The sequence below is a fragment of the Hyaena hyaena genome, unplaced genomic scaffold, assembly GCF_003009895.1.
Source record: "Hyaena hyaena isolate Hyena2069 unplaced genomic scaffold, ASM300989v1 scaffold_833, whole genome shotgun sequence".
NCBI lineage: Eukaryota > Metazoa > Chordata > Mammalia > Carnivora > Hyaenidae > Hyaena > Hyaena hyaena.
In genome coordinates this window covers 483,468-500,677 of record NW_024081467.1, presented here as the reverse complement: position 1 = coordinate 500,677, position 17,210 = coordinate 483,468, and the positions used below count along the sequence as shown (strand labels likewise).

At 42.6% G+C, this 17,210-nt stretch overlaps 1 protein-coding gene across 1 annotated transcript in view; it reads right to left on the bottom strand.

Annotated features, from left to right (window-relative positions):
* CHRM3 (cholinergic receptor muscarinic 3) overlaps positions 1-10,154 on the bottom strand; it is a 280,686-nt gene extending 270,532 nt beyond the window's left edge. The window contains exon 1 of the mRNA XM_039219769.1: positions 10,096-10,154. The gene's annotated coding sequence lies outside the window, so the exon portion shown is untranslated. The remainder of the gene's footprint in view (positions 1-10,095) is intronic.
* Between the last annotated feature and the right edge of the window lie 7,056 nt (positions 10,155-17,210).

Here is a 17,210-nt window from a genome sequence, read left to right as displayed (position 1 = left end):
GAAGATGTGCACTCAATGGCAATGTAGAATGAACATTCTCGCTTTCCGGAAGCACATTGAGGAAAACGAGTTGAGATTGAAGAGAAAATAGCAAGAAGAGCTACCCCCATACACTTTAAAAACAGTTTATTTGTTTATTTTTAAGAGATATAGAGAAGTAGGCAAGGGAGGGGCAGGGAGAGAGGGAGACAGAGAATCTCAGGCAGGTTCTGTGCTGTCAGCACAGAGTGCAACGTGGGGCTGGAACTCATGAACTATAAGATCATGACCTGAGCCGAAATCAAGAGTCAGATGCTTAGCCAACTGAGCCACCCAGGCGCCCTTACCCACATATGCTTTGATGATCAGTAGAAATTATCATGGTTAAGTCATGATCTAATACTAGGAAGAGGCATTCATGAGCTTGGCAGGTAGTGGGCAGAGAATGGCACCTTAGAGTATCTTCTATAAGGGTAGAGAGCAGGGTGGAAGTTGGGAAATGATGAGAAAGGAAGTTTGAGAATTAGGCAAAAATCAAATTACATGCTAAGAAAACTAGTTTTTTTTTTTCTTTTCACGTCTATGTGGAGTCTGATTATTTCAAACAATGAAATAGCTGATACGTATTGAGGGCTTACAGTGTGCCATTTCTTCTCTTCACAGCATTTTTGGGAGGCAAGTGCTACTATTCTGTCCATTTTATAGATAAGCAAACTGAGAGCCGTTGAAGTTAAGTAATGTAGAAGGTTACACAGCTAGGACGTGGCTCATTTTGAATTAAGGTTAGATTTTCACTTCAGAAAGACAAAGGATTTGTCTAGTTTCTGAGTTGTCTCTACAGATACAGACAGATGTGGACTAGGGAAAGGGGTCTAAGCTAGAGGCACAGATTCAAGGCACTGGGCTAAAGGTCATAGTCTAAGTCTGGAAGTTAAGGGAAATAAGGAGAATTCTGAACAGAGCTTTGTGGGGGCAGAGGAGAGGGTTTGCATTTAGGCAGGTGAAAAAAGGAGGGAGGGAGGGAAGGAAGGGAGGGAGGGAGGGGGAAGGAAGGGAGGGAGGGAAGAGAAAATGGCAATGAAGGGGAAAGAGGTACAATGAGATTCTAGGAGAGGGGGCTCCTAGCATTCCAAGGAAAGAGAGACTTTCAAAAAGTCTAGTGGCAACAACACTTGCAGAGATGTCAAGAAAGTCATGGATCAAAAGCTCTTGGGGGTCATCAACCAGGAGATCTTCGCTCAGTTTGGTGACAGCAGTTCCAGTGAGGTGGGGCACCAGCGGCCAGGCTGCCGTGGGTTGAGGATCGAGGAGGAAACCCAAGGAAGGAACTAGGGTCACTGGAAGTTTGGAGGAAGAGAAGGAGGAAGAGACAGCAATCAAAAGAGAACCTGGGTAGGGGGTCTGCTTTTTCTTTATGATTTGAACCCATTTTACATTTACACATGAAAGGCAGATCATCAAAAGAACTGAAAGGTGTTAAGACACAGGAGACAGCAAGCCCCACACCGACCTGGAAAGAAGACACAGATTTTGTTGTGCTGTTTTCTGAATCCAGGCTTTCCTCGCCCCTTGGGGGCAGCTTTCTCTTCAGCCTTCAACGTTCTGGTTCCTACATATTTTCCCCATTTTCCATCTGGCTCCACACAGTGTTGCCCAATTAACCGTTCTCACGCTATCCCCTGCTGCATATTCTTTCAGTGGTTTTCCGTGATCTTTCAGATAAAATGCAAGCTTGCTTTAGAATTACACAGTCCTCCCCATTCTGCTCGTCTCCTTCTCTCGCCATCTTAGGAGTCCACGCCCCCCCTACCCCCACAAAGATGCCACCTGCATTTTGCCCTGTGATCCCTTGCAATAGCCTCTGGTTTCTTTCTGCCCAGGTAAATCCTACCCTCTCTCCAGCCTCTATATATGTCATCCCCTCTTATTGAGGGGTGTTTCTGTGCCCTTGAAGCCATGAAAAATGTTACCTTTTATTCTACTTGGCATGTCATTAACACATCCTTTGCATCACCGTGTTCTAAAAGCTCACATAGGTCTATCACTGCAAAAAGCACACACTAAGGCTACAGCCCACAACCACAGCAGGTTAATGATCTGTTTGGTACTTAAACTACTTAGTTGCATCGCTAATACGGGGTATTATATTTAACACTTATTAACATTAAAAAAATGTGTGTAGCCTCCTGTGCAAACTGAACCGCATGTTCTTTAAGGACAGACCCTGTGTATTAACGCATTGGTGCAGATCATCTAAAATTTCTATCTTAGGAACATCCAGCAGGAGTTGAATAACTCCTCTGCTGAAAAGAAAACCTGATAAAGTTTGCAATCTTAGAATAATAAGAAACTGTGTAGATGGAATTTTCTTTTTTTCTCCCCTCTGACATGCGAGAGTGTAAATACAGCACTTCCACAGCTTTTGCCTTTGATCACATTATTAGATCTCTTCTTTCCAAGTCCTCTTTATATGCGCTTTGAATTTATTTCATCTTACACTTGCATGTATGCTGTACATTGTTTGGTGTGAAGATTGTGCCTTGCATTTAATGTTCCTTTCTATGGTTTTTTAAAAAAATTTTTTAACGTTTATTTATTTTTGAGAGATAAGACAGAGCACAAATGGGGAAAAGGCAGTGAGACAAAGAATCTGAAGCAGGCCCCAGGCTCTGAGCTGTCAGCACAGAGCCTGACGCGGGGCTTGAACTCACGAACTGTGAGATCATGACCTGAGCCAAAGTCAGACGCTTAACCGACTGAGACCTGTTACAGTTTTTTTTTTTTTTTAAGTTTATTTATCTATTTTGAGAGAGAGGTAGAGACGAGGAGAGAGAGCGCACACCAGGGAGGGGCAGAGAGGGAGAGAGAATCACAAGTAGGCTCTGCGCTGATAGCACAGATGTGGGGTTGGAACCCACGAACTGAGATCATGACCTGAGCTGAAATCAAGAGCTGAATGTTTAACTGACTGAACCACCCAGGAGTCCCTATGATGTTTTTATTGTAACGAGCTCTTTCATTTCTCTTGGAATGTAACTGAATTTCTCCATGCTATGGAACTGTGTCTAAAACCCTCTTTTACTTAAAAAGTATCACCCACTAACTCCAAACTTGGACTTTTATGAAATTAATCACCTCTATTCCTTTATCTGATCACTCTAGTTTTCTAGTGCTCTTCAGTTACAATTTTTTATGGTCATCCCATAAAAATTATTTAATTCTTTTAAATGTTTTATTTATTTCTGAGAGAGAGAGAGAGAGAGACAGCATGAGCAGGGGAGGGTCAGAGGGAGAGGGAGACACAGAATCTGAAATAGGCTCCAGGCTCTGAGCTAACTGTCAGCACAGAGCCTGACATGGGGCTCAAACCCACGAACCATGAGATCATGACCTGAGCCGAAGTCGGATGCTTAACTGAGCCACCCAGGCACCCCCAAATTATTTAATTTTTGATTCCCATCTCCCGATAATGTTTGTGTGTTTGCCTTAAATAGGCTTCTGTGAGGGGCACCTGGGTGGCTCAGTTGGGTAAGTGTCTGACTCCTGCTCAGGTCATGATCTCATGGTTCATGATTTTGAGCCCAGCATCGGGCTTGCTGCTGAGAGTGCAGAGCCTCCCTGGGATTCTCGCCTGCTTGGGAATCTCCCTCTCCCCCTCTCTCTCTGACCCTCCCCTGCTCACGCTCATTCTCTTTCAAATAAACATTACAAAAACTTTTTAATGGGATTCTGTGACATAGTTTGATAATTTAATCAATCAGTGGGTGGCATTTTATTGCTTTTCCATATGGCATAACACAGATATTTGCTTCCCAAATGTTTCTTTTCTTTTGTTTTATTCTGTTCCTAATTTGGATTTTCTTTTCCCTTCAGAAATGTTCCTCTTAAACTTAATCATTTTTTTATGCACTGCTTTTATTTGGGTCACTTCTGAAAACTTTTTAATCCAATACCATGTAATGTAGTATATTCTTGCTGGAAAACTATTAGATTTACCACTTTCCCCCTAATGTACCTTTTGAACCTAATGATAAGACTTCCCACAAGCTGGGCAAAGTGCCCTGGGGTGTAAGATAGGCACTGATGCCCTCAGCGCCCTGTGTGGCCAGTGGGGGCGGGGCAGGGGTGCCAGGTGTGGCTGAGCCCTGTCTGGTCTGAGCTCTCACTGGAGGCTGGCAACACCTGGCCCCACAACACTCTGAGCACAGTCAAGGTGGGCTCTGCCAACTGGACGTCAAGTTCAGTGCCCAGCCCCAGAGTGAGCTGCTGCCCACGTGGACAAGGGGCTGTGACCTGATGGAGGGACAGCTGGTGGCACCGGGCGCCAAGGGCCACACTACAGAATTGTGCTGGGAGGGGGAACCTTGGGGTGAGGACAGCTGTCTGTGGCTGGTTCATGTCTCCGTGTTCACCTAAAGCAGATACTTGTGCCCATATTGCCCTGCAAGCCAGGTGTCTTGACCTTACACATCACCATCTTGCTCCTCAGAGTTCAGTCAGTGTCAATATCAGCCTCACCTGGGAGCATGTCAGAAATGCCAAAGCCCTGGTGTACCCCAGCCCTTCAGAATCAGAATCTGTATTTCAACAGGTGTATACGGGCTAGTGTTGTAGTGTATCTGAGTCTGCTCTGGACTTCCTCTGGCCATGACCCTCTGCAAGGGAAATGCCCACAAGGGGTTGGGGCGTCTTCTAGACCAGGCTTCATCTCTGCAGATCCCCAGAATCCCTCAGCAAAGGCTCAGGTCTACTCACTTCTAGGGCTTAAGTGGCTTCTTCACCAGATGCATTCTTAGGTGCCCCTGAGACCCAGGGGCGGGAAGGGGGTGGGTCCAGGACCTCCAAGTGCACTTTTTCTCCTGGTTCCACAGAGAGCCTGAAGCCCACTTGTGCCCATTTGTGACTGACATGCCCTTTTAGTGGGGTCCAAGCCATGTGTAGGGTGATGGCTATAAAAGAATATATGCTCTCTACAAACTTGATATACTTAATAATAAAAAGCTAGGTTGGATTCCAAAATTGTTTGCTTTACCTTAAGAAACTTCAACATAACATTCATCAGTGAAAGAAGGTTATAGCTGTTCAGTACTTCAAGCATAATTTCAGTTGCAGGAAACTCTTGAATGACTATAAAGTAGGTTTTAAATTTTCTGTTATCTACTTGTTCTTCCAAAGCATCGCACAGACAGTGACTGTGAAGACTTTAGACAGACGCTGATCAAGAATTATGGGTCACTATTTCTAACATGATACCTGAAAAGGAAAAGCTATCCGTATATTTATACTTCTGGTGAAAACACTTAAAAGTATTTTATTTGAAAATTCTATATAAATTCAATAGTTAGTATTGTCCTCAATACTTTTTATTTTCTCTTCTTTCATATACAAAGAATATGTATTGAATTATTTTTCGTAAAATTCCATATAGATGCTCTCAAGTCCTGTCTAATTCATCCATGTGCCATACAAACATTACGTATGCATAGTAAGTAAAGAAAGGTGAGAAACACATATCTAGCTAGCTAGAGCTGACTGAGAAAAGATAAGATGCCCAGAACAGGCAAGGTAGAGAAAGATATTCCTTCATATTATATGCAATATTTCTTTGGTTCACAAATGTCTAGTATTTCTGACTTTTATTAGAAATACATCCTTTAATAAAGTAGATTTCCTTCCTTCGTACCATTTGAAAAAAACCAGATATTTTTTCCCCTCAGCAGATCAGCTTTAAATTTTTTAAACATTTTCCTAACATATAATTATCATCTTCCAAAGACCTAAAAGTGTTGTCAATGTGACTGAAATCAGAATGTAAATATTTTATAAACAGCTGTCAAATCTCAATTGGCAGAAAACAAAAAGCCCCCGAATTGCTGTAATCGACCTAAGAGGCTACATCATTTAATTGACAGATAAGACATTTTTCTAGTTTCCATTTTCCCATCAGCATTTTAATACGCTACCACGGTATGCCATTCTAGAGAGTCACTGTAACAATTTACTTGAAGATGGAATAAATTCTGAAATGCTCTCAGGGAGATGCCTAGCGCAGTAACTGAATTCTGCTTCATGGAGCATTCTTCACACTCAGTGTATTTGGAATGGCTGTTACTAACACGGACTAAATATTGGCATCAAGGGAATGTTATCATGCCCATTTAAAAAAAAAAGGCAAAATGCTCTTAGCGGCTCAATAATTTATTATTTCATTCTTTTGGGCCTTCATTCAACAAACAGTTCTGATCACTCACATGCCAGGCTGAGATAATAAATCTTTGCAAGATCCAAAGCAATGGCCTCTACCACCCATCATCACAGATCACAAATACTGCTCGTAAAAATACCTGCAGCTGTCCCTCTCCAAGAATTACTGCTCTTTACTTGTGCCCTGCTATCTGTCCGTCTCCCCAGATTTTTTTTTCACCTCTACTTTCATTGTTTTTCCTTCCTTCCTTCCAATAGACCCTTCAGGGACATCTCTAAGCACTGCTTTCTTTTGGGATATTTGATCTATGGCATTTTCTGCCTCTATATTCATTCATCCAGTATTCTTCATGTCTTGCCTAAATTCTTTATTTTTCACATCTCTCCTAAATCCCTTAAGGTCTATGTGTACGTATTTTTTGCTCTACGTGGGTATTTTAGTATGCTTTACAAAATAAAATTTCTAGTTTTTAAAAGGAATTCAATTTGGGTGCCTGAGCTGGCGCTCCTATCCAGAGAGTCGTTAGGGAAGGCTGTGACAGCTGAGATCTGACTGGGAAGGACCAGGGACACACACGGCAAGCCAGGGGACTGTACTGCCAGGGCCTCGGGGCCTGGGGGCGGAGAGCACAAAGAAACATTCAAGAAACAGCAAAAAGGATGGACACTGGAGCTGGGAAGCAAGTAGAAACCTGACCGTATGAGATGTGTAAGTCATGGTTATGCACTGGGGATTCTGCTCTTAATGCAGAGGAAGGAGTCGAAGGGTTTGGAGCAGGGGTCAAGCAGGAGAGTAACGGGATGCAGCCCGGGCTCCCCAATCTCCTGGAAGTCAGGAGGCCCTCGGGCAGCTCACGCAGTTGTCCAGGCAAGAGAGGATGATGACTTGGGGCAGGATCGTAACAGAAGACACACAAAGAAATGAAGAGACTCAGGATCTATTTGAAAGAAAGGAAAGGAAAAGGGAAAGAACTGAGAAATCTTAGCTTCAGGGGCCAAAAGGAAAGTTTGACTTCAGTAGATGCAGTGTTTCCCTGCATTAGCAAAAGGAGATCTGACAAGGGAAGCTATTATCTTACCCTAAGAGAATATCAGAATATCTGACACCCTCCATTTACAAATAAAGAACAAAGGTCCCGAGAGGTGAGATGGCATTTTTCAAGCCTCAGAAGAGCTGCCTGTCACCTGCATTGCCCGTCTTATGTTTTCCAGCCCAGAGACTTTTCCATTACCCAAGCACCTCCTTCCTGGGCTCAGCTCAGTACCTTATTCAATATCGTGCATGACTTTCTTTGGAAAGGAGTTTCTTTATAAACTTTATCTTTTACTTGACTTTTCCCCTCTGAACCCAATAAGTCAATAAGTGCGAGTGAAAGAAGAGAGACTGTTGGAAGGAGAATATTTAATATTAGGACCGTATGTTAAAAGCTGAATTTTGGTGGCCATATTGAGATCATTAATTTTAAACATTTATTGCCCCCCCCAAAAAGGCAAAAACAACCCCCCATGGAATTAGTATTTCCTTCACTTGTTTCCATAGGCAATTCCAATTAATTTTGATCCTCCCAAATTAGAGTTTTTCTCTTCTTCTTCTTCTTCTTTTTTTTTTTTTTTTTTAACTGTGGAATAGCCCAAGTTCAGTTAGTTTTATAAATGGCTAATCCAGTGGAAACTCTGTGTTATTGAAGAGCAAGCATTCTAAGGGGTACTGGTGATGTTGCTGACTAGTCAGCAGCTGTGAATGCCACAGTCCAGGCTCCTGGCATATACTGTGAGGACAGGCATCAGGGAAACAGAGGCCAGGGAAGGGCACCTGGCGGGTCCAGTTCAAAGCTTGCCTTGGGCACTTAGGACAAGGTTAACACTCAGCGTGTGAGTTTTCTCATCTGTAGATAAGGATAATAACACTTACCCTGACTGCACACTACTGCCAAGATTAAAGAAAGGCATGTCTAGCACAGCACGCGGGTCTGAACGCCCGTGAATCAGTGCTGTCTGCACTGGGCTCCGAGCATCAGGAGATCTAGAGAATCAGGGATTAATCAGAGTAATCCCACAAGAGAGCTGATGATAGGCTCACTGGAGGGCAAGAATGTCATCAAGGAGTCAAGTTCATTTTACCTTCCTGCTCTAACATCTCTGTCTGTGGCCTTTGCCCTTGGCATCACGAGATGAGGGACTATGCTGTATTTTCTATTTTTTTGGAAATAATTTATTGTCAGGTTAGCTAAGATACGGTGTATACAGTGTGCTCTTGGCTTTGGGAGTAGAATCCCATGTTTCATCACTTGCATACGACACCCAGTTCTCCTCCCAATGAGAGGGCTACCCAGTTCTTAGAGACGGCAAAGGGTGTGGCCCAGAGCACATCTTTCATGTGAAAACCAAGAAATCCTGGATCTACAATCTCAAATCTTTTCTAACTCAAACCCCAAGCCAGTAATTTCCTCAGCCATATGTCGGCCACCGGCCAGGGATCAGGCAGCCAGAGACCTCCGCTATAGCCCAGAGCCCACCGACACAATTCGTACTAGCCAATCCTCAACCGTATGCCCTGCACTGCATAGCTGTTCCCACTGACATTCAGGAAAGACTCTGACTCAGACTTTCTCCTCTTCCGGTCTACTGCCTCCTGACCAAACCTGGTGCTTCCTTAGGTGACCTGGTGGCACCAAGTGGCCCTTCTCTTATCATATGTAAGGAAGAAGTTCTCCTTTCAATGGCATAAACCTCTCCATGTCAACATTCAGTCACGTCCATAAATTAAAATTCACAGCTACAAATGTTAGAACATCTTTCTAGGTAAGAAGATGAAGTAATAACAATGTTCCCAGAATATTCTGCTCTTGAAGCTCTGATCTTTTAATTCAAGAAGGGAATGAGGGCAGGAGGGGAATAAATTCAGGAAGGGAAGTCCTCCGTGGGGCCCACCATCCAGAGGTCATTAGCGAGAACCAGGTTACGTGGCCTTGGTAAAGGAGTCTGAAAAGGTGAAGGTTTTTAAACAAGGCATTTCACTGCCTCTCAAAACATCAGGATGATGATGGTGATGATGACAATAATGATGATGACAGTGATGATGATGATGATGATGATGATGATGAATTTTGGAAGGAAGAAGGGAGAAGGGATACTGAGTAAACCAGTAGCACTGTCTGCTGAATAGAGAAGGCATTAACAATAACGCTCAAAGGAGATGGAGCTTTTTCGCAACGTTGCTCTTTCTTTATATTCACTATTAAATTTTGTACAGCGTCTTATATAAGGTGATATAAATCAAGGGATGATATTTAAGCTTCTGTAAATTAGACAGGCTCTAAGATTTTACATACACTGAAAATTCAAACATTTGGCACTAATTTCCAACAGTCCCATGTTGCTACACTTAAGATATAAATGAGTACTTAAAATAAAACAACATTTCATATTTTAACAAATATGCCTTCATTATAATTTTGACTAAAATTAGCAAATAAGCAAAAAAAGTATCTTTACTAAGAGAAAAATCAAGGGGCACCTGGGTGGCTCAGTCGGTTAAGCGTCCAACTTCAGCTCAGGTCATGATTTCACGGTCCATGGGTTCGAGCCCCGAGTTGGGCTCTGTGCTGACAGCTAGCTCAGAGCCTGGAGCCTATTTCAAATTCTGTGTCTCCCTCTCCCTCTGACCCTCCCCTGCTCATGCTGTCTCTCTCCAACTCTCAAAAATAAATAAAAAACATTTTTAAAAAAAGACAAAAATTGAGCATAACTGTTTTTTTCTATACTGAGAATCACAGAGAGTAATTATAAATCAGATTTGAAAACATCAGCTTAGAATTCTTATTCCTCATTAATCTGTTTCACTAATCAAGCCATAAATCCTTTTTTTTTTTTTTTTTAAAGCAAGGAACTCAACTCAGAAAAAGATCTTACCTTATAGTACCTCAGTGGGAGTTCTGAATGTCATTTATTTGGTCTCTGATCAGAACACAGTTGCTAGAAGAGAATTAAGAAAATAAGTTTAACATAGAGCCCTGGGATGGGAAAAGTCAATATGTTAAATAAAAGGATTTGAGGCAATGTAAGAAAATCACAGAATTTTCTAGTGAACATGATCTCCTAGATCTTGGTGCCAAACCACCTCATGTAACCAATGGGGATATAGGTAGTCAGAGACTTAAGGTACCTGTCATTGGCAGAAGAAACACATCTATTGACTTTCTACAAAAGGTTCTTTGTATAGTTCCACTCCTCATACTCATCAAAGCCCCTGTCGCAGTGAAGGGACACAGAGGGAGAAGAACAGAAAACAAAAGATGCTGCACATCCCTTCGTTTTACAAGTGAGTGATGGTACCCTCCTTTGTTAGCAAGTGGGTTAGTACCATCTACTTCTCTTACAAGCTCTGATCTCCTACCTTCTCCAGATGTGATGGACACATATACACACAGTCAGCTCCTGCTAAGCTTCCTTCTCACTCCAGGATAGAGTCAAATCTTAACATACCCTAACCCTGTTTTGGACACTGACATTCACATTTTTTTTAAGTTTATTTATTTATCTTGAGACAGAGAGAGAGTACAAGTGGGGGAGGGGCAGAGAGAAAGGGAGAGAAAGAATCCCAAGCAGGCTCTGAACTGTCAGTGCAGAACCCAATGTGGGGCTTGAACTTACAGACCGTGAGAGCATGACCTGAGCCAAAATCGAGAGTCAGACGCTCAACTAATCGAGTCACGCAGGCACCTCTAACATTCACAGTTTTAAAGTGCGTAGAGCCTGACATTTAGGCTAGAACCTTAGCAAATCTTTTAGAAGGTTGACTAGAGAATGAAAAAGAGGCACTAAGTTCCATGAGCAGAGAATGAAGAAAGTGTGTTCATGTGAAGGGCATCTTGGACGACACAGGGTCAGGAGGGAACCTCAAATGCTGTGGGAGAACTGGGGATGGGGACTGACAAGATGTGGCTGGATATTTAAAAGGAGAACCTTGCAGTTTCCTGAGAGGTGAGGCTGAAGCTGACCACAGGAGGGGAAGTGGCCGTGAGGTGAGAGGCTGAGGCTTCCCAGGGTGCACGGGACGAGAGGAGCTCAGGGCAGCCTCTCAAAGTGTGATGTGCAAGATAAGCCTAGACATGGAAAGAAACATTTCTTTCCTAATAAAACACAGATTCATGTTTTGTGTGTATCTCTTGTTGAAAGTATCGATCTGCAAAAGATTGGGGAAAAGGAAAAGAAAGAAGAGTCACTGGTGCTGCCTCAGTCTGAGAAGCATTATCCTCGGGAACATTCCCTGTCTCGTGTTCCCCTGAGGGTCTTTCACTCAGGGGCTATAGCTTGCACTGTCAGAGCTCTCACCCAAGGGACCTCTCCTACTCTGGAAACGCAGGTGCGGGATCCAAGTGAGGCCTCTCAAGGTTCCCCTCCCCTGAGAGGAGGGTGTCCTTGGAAAGGAAAGGGCTGAAGCTGATCATTTCCTGAGACCCATTCACTTCATACATGGGGAAACTGAGGCTGTGGCTGTGAGTGAACAGAGGTCACTTGAACACAGGCTGTCTGGCCTTTTCCACTTATGGTCTTGCTTCTTGTAGATCCCAGCATCTCCTCAGGAAATAATGTATGCATTATAGTACTTCAAGGGAATGTGCAACAGTATTAAGATTCCCATTCTAAGTCGAGGAAGTGCCGGGAAAGTCATCAAATAACATGTCAGTGGTAGGATACGGACATTCTGTCTCTGGTCTCTAACAAATGGACATTTTCAGCCAGTTGGGGAATGCCAGGGAGTCTAGACTTCATCTTTCACCACTGGTTCCTTATAGAACCGAATGAACCCAAGGGCAAGTGGGTCTCACTGAGGCACATGTCAGTCCTGTCACTGTAATCTGCTAAGTGCCCCACACATAGTAATTGCTCAATACGCATTTGTTATATGGATTTTATCATTAAAATGAACGGTTATCCAGAACACAGTTGCCTAATTTACAAGTAGAAGTCCTAACATGCCTATGTGTTAGGATTTAGGTCACTTGAATATGTAAATATGTATCTGTCAATAAAATAAAATTAAGTCAGACATTTCATGAAAAAAAAAAAAACCGAAACATTGTTCAGTCATTCAAGTGTCTGCTAATACAAATATCCCATTCACTCCTTGATTCAGAGAACAAGAGCTGAGACTGAATACCTTGAGGTATCTCTAAGTTTCCCTAGTGTTAGACTCAGCAAAGCATTCACTGTGAGAACCAGCGAGAGAGCTGGGTTCTATCCTAACTTCAAATTACTTTGACTGCAAATTAACTGCACGTGACATCCAATGAAGGGTGAGCATCAACTCTCTGAGTATAGACGACAGGCTCCACCAAATCCCAGTAAACATGGCTCAAAGGGTCATATGATGAAAATAGGATTGGCGATGCCAGAGACTGTTGTCACAATCATGCAGTTAGCCAAGAGGAACACAAAGCCAGAGACAGACTGATAATTAAGGAAACACAGATGAAAAGATTCTTTCAACAAGAAAAGAAACAAAAATTTCTTTTTTCTTAGGTAAACAAAATATTACTTTTAGGATATTCAGAGAAAGGTAGGCTCTTTTGTTAATGTCCTTAAAGTAATTGTTTCTTTCCGTAATATCATTGTGAATTTACAGAGGTAAAGAGGTAGAAATGAGGCAGCAGGCCTGGACGTTTAGTATGACCATCTGAACGGTCCCATTTCCTTCAATCTTTTCCAAAAACGCGCATTATTTGCCTACTTGCTATTACTGTGTGCATGCATATTGCTCTGATCTCCTGGAAGACACAGAACACTTGAGCAGATGTTTTGCCATCTAAGTGAATGATCACGGAATCCACAGCCATCTGATGGTCGAAATTTTTTAGTTTATTTATTTGAGAGAGAGAGCATGAGAGCAAGCAGGGGAGGGGCAGATAGAGGGAGACAGAGAGGATCCCAAGCAGATTCCACACTGTCAGCACAGAGTCCTGTGGGGGGCTCGGACTCATGAACTGTGAGATCATGACCTGAACCAAAATCAAGAGTCAGATGCTTAACTGACTGAGCCACCCAGGTGCCTGACAGCCATTTGATTTAGACAGCATTACACCTGCTCACAGCTTTGAAATAAGTAAGCTTAAGTAACTAATTTAACTTCTGGTATTCAGCTGAAATTAGATCCCAGCCTCTTCGGAAAGATCTAGAATATTCTCCTCCTTTTTAATTTCATGATATATCTTTAGTTTTTAACTTGCTTTATCAAAGACCAAAATAACATGTGTTTTGACAAAGTTGTGTCTGACAGCCTGTTTTATGGGAATAGGATAAATATGATTCTAAAAATGTATATATTATGCTAAGTCTGGTTTGCATTAAGTTCTCATCTAAACACAGGATTCACTACGTATCTGTGCTCATTCAGATATTGTGTTGGACCCTCACTAGTTCCCTTCAAAGTTCATCTTCTTATTTTTAAGCCATCCCGTCCAGAAAAAGAAAAGACAGATAATTAAAACGTGCAATTGTTCTTATGAATGAAGTTATTCATTCTTTTGTTACTCTTCCCAATTTGCAGATGAGGCTCAGGGATCAAGTCACTGTCTCAGAGTTGTCTCACAAGTGGTGGGTACGGTTGCTGTCCAAGCTTGACTCCTTTCATTTCTAATCGCACATGGGTGTAGCAGTAACAACAACAGCAATGACAAGTACTTACGGATGCTCACCATGTTGCAGGTGGCATTCTAAGCCCTTGGTGTACACCCGATCATTTAATCACCACAGTCCTTAATTATTATTGTCTACATTTCATAAAGAAACAGCTGCCTGTTTGCTCTATGTAGGGGAACCACAGCTCCACAGGGATCATTGAGACCAAATTTGCTGCTGCTTCATCTTTTTCCATTTACCATGCCCCTTCTCTGTCCATTCCTTCTTTTTTTTTTTTAAACAGGCTTAAAAGGCATTAGAGTTTATTCTTTTCATAATTTGTAAGATTTTGACTATAAATCAGCCTCCAAATTTTTCTTTCTTTCTTTCTTTTTTTTTTTTTTACAAATAGTTTATTGTCAAGTTGGTTTCCATATAACACCCAGTGCTCATCCCCACAAGTGCCCTCCTCCATGCCCATCTCCCCCCTTCCCCCCACACCCATCAGTCCTCAGTTTGTTTCTCAGTATTCAAGAGTCTCTCATGGTTTGCCTCTCTCCCTTTCCCCCACCATTTCCCTCCTTCTTCTCCCCCATGGTCCTCAGTTAAGTTCCTCCTAATCCTTCTATACGTGAGAGACAATGAAATCTGGCCATGTGTAGCAACATGGATGGACCCGGAGGGTGTTATGCTTAGTGAAAAAAGTCAGGCAGAGAAGGACATTCCTTCTTATTTTACTTCATCCAAGACATACAATTAACACCACTCTTGGTCTGAATGGGTAGAGGTGCAATAGGTCCAGCAATATCGACAACATTTTTGAGATGTTGCTTTGCCTGTTTTGACAGTCAATGGACCTTGATCAAAGAAGCACCGTGAGAGTTTTTAGTGGGTCTTGAGCGCTCTAAGATAGATAAACTCTACTTTCATATTCCTGAGAACAGAGCACTCTGCAAGGGGAGAGACCGTAAGTGGGAACGCCATTTGGGAGCTGAAGAAGAGCTCCCACTTTGGGGGTTTGCTGTCCAGGAGTGGTGCCACACTGCAGTGTCTAAGGAGCCAATGCAAAACCAAGATGGTGGGCAACGGGCCAGGTTGATGGGAAACACAGCTTTAGAAGTCTTCGAGGCAGGTTGCATGTTTGTCATCAGGATGGGAACAGAGTCGGTGTCACTTGAGCTGACAAGACCTCAGCCGGCGGCTGGGAACACGAGCAAGGTTTAGTATTCTGGAGTGAGTGCCTGGTCATGGTGAAGTGGATCCTTGGGCCCCTAGGCTTCAGAGGTGTGTTGAGGTGGGGGTGGAGGGCATCTCTTTTAAATAGGAACGAGAAGTGCAAACCAGGATTTGAGGATGATGAACTGTAAACACTGTCCAAGGCCCACCCTGGGCCTCTAGGAGGTCGCAGGATCCTCAGAAGCTGCCAACTGGAGGGATGAATCTGCTTCTTTACTACCCAGGAACTGGGCACAGCTGATTCTTGCTGGCTGGCAATTTTCAATTCTCACAGCTCCCGGAGCCGGAGGTCAGAAGGAGTGGCTCCTGAGATTCTTATAAAGTCTCATTACACCAAGACTTCTGGAAATTTGAGGCAGTATCAACAGACAATTGAATGAAGAGAATTTCGATTTTGGTAGAAAGCAGTAATGGGTGAAGAAAACTCTCCCCCATTCGTGGGAAAGGACCGCTCGCCAGTCCAATTGCCGCAGAGCTCACCTCATACCGCTGAGATAAAAGTTGGAGGCTAGATTTAACTAGGTGTACAAAACTGTGTGAAGGGTATTATCCAAACCTTATAATTTCATGTTTCTCCGTCTGTGCACAGAAAAGTAACAAAAAGGAGTTTCACCAATAATATCAATGCCTGTTGTCTGGCTTTTTCTGTAATTGGATGTGATTCTAGTGTACTTCTTTGTTTTTACAAATTAGGAGAAAATGTCTTTCTTATGAACTAACATTTCTACAGGTCCATGAAATGACTAGAATGGAACAGGCTAACCATTTCTTTCAGCAGAAGCTATTTTAAAAGCAGAAGAAACACTTCTAAAGACACATCGTTTCAAATATCACTTTCAAGAAAGATATATGTATGCATTTCACATATTATGTTCAATATAAAGACATTTTAACAATGTAATGAAATAATTCACAACCTTCTAAAATCAGACCCTGTAGATTATGCCTGCTGTCTGGGGCAGGCTGTTAAATGTCAGTTCAATTTGTTTCTTTGACTAAAAGACACAAGGAAAACTTAGAAGGAAGAAAGTTAGCATAATATAAAATATCCACAAATTTCATATTCTGTGGTACCCTATGTTTGGTTTTCTCCCTGTTATCAACGAATTTTGTCCCTCTGAAATTTATATGTTGCTGCCCTAAGCCACCAGTTCACTTGTGTCTGGAGATGGAGTCTCTAAAGAGGTAATTAAGGTTAAATAATAAGGGGGAGTGCTAATCCCATAGGATGGATGTTGAGATAAGAAGAGAGGGAGACACCTCAGCTTGATTGCTCTTCTCTTGGTCACATGGGTGGCTCTCACTCCCTGTCTTTCTGCTTACATACAGAGAACACAACACGTGAGGACACAGCAAGAAAACACTGTCAACAAGCCAAGAAAAGAGGCCTCACCGAAAACCAGTTCTACCCACCTCTTGACCACAGACCCTCAGCCTCCAGAACAATGACAGCACAGCTTCTGGTTCAAAAGCCCTGTCTGAGATAGATCGTTACAGCAACCTGAGCAGACTGATACACTTCCAATGTGACATTCAGGTCTCCAGTGCACAAAAACCTACTGGAGATGATGTCTAGCTTTCACCTGCAGTTTTGGCTTTGATTTGTCCTTACAATCATAGAATTCTAGAACACTGAGGCTAACAAGAATTAAAAGACAATTTAGCCCCAAACTTCCCATTTCTGAATTCTGTCCTTTGGCCAGAAGGACAAAGTGCTGGATTTAAAATGAAATTTGAACGTTATGTGGAGTATATATGATGACAAAACGGAAATATCTTCCTCTGCTAGCATCTTTCAGGAGGAGGATAAAAAAGAAAGCTTAATACCTCAGCTCCTTTCATAACATAATTAATCTGAAGTCAATGCACAGCGATGAATATTATGTGTGGCCCATATCTGAATTAAAGAGTGAAAGAATCATTTATCACATGTGATTCATCATGATTATTTCTCATTTTTAAAAAAAAATATTTATTTATTTTTGGGAGAGTGCAAGTTGGGGAGGGGCAGAGAAAAGGGGACAGAGGATTGAAAGTGGGCTCTGCACTGACAAGCTGACAGCAGTGAGATGGATGTGGGGTTTGAACTCGTGAAACGTGAGATCATGACCTGAGCCAAAGTCAGATGCTCAACTGACTGAGCCACCAGGTGCCTCTCAGCATATTTCTAA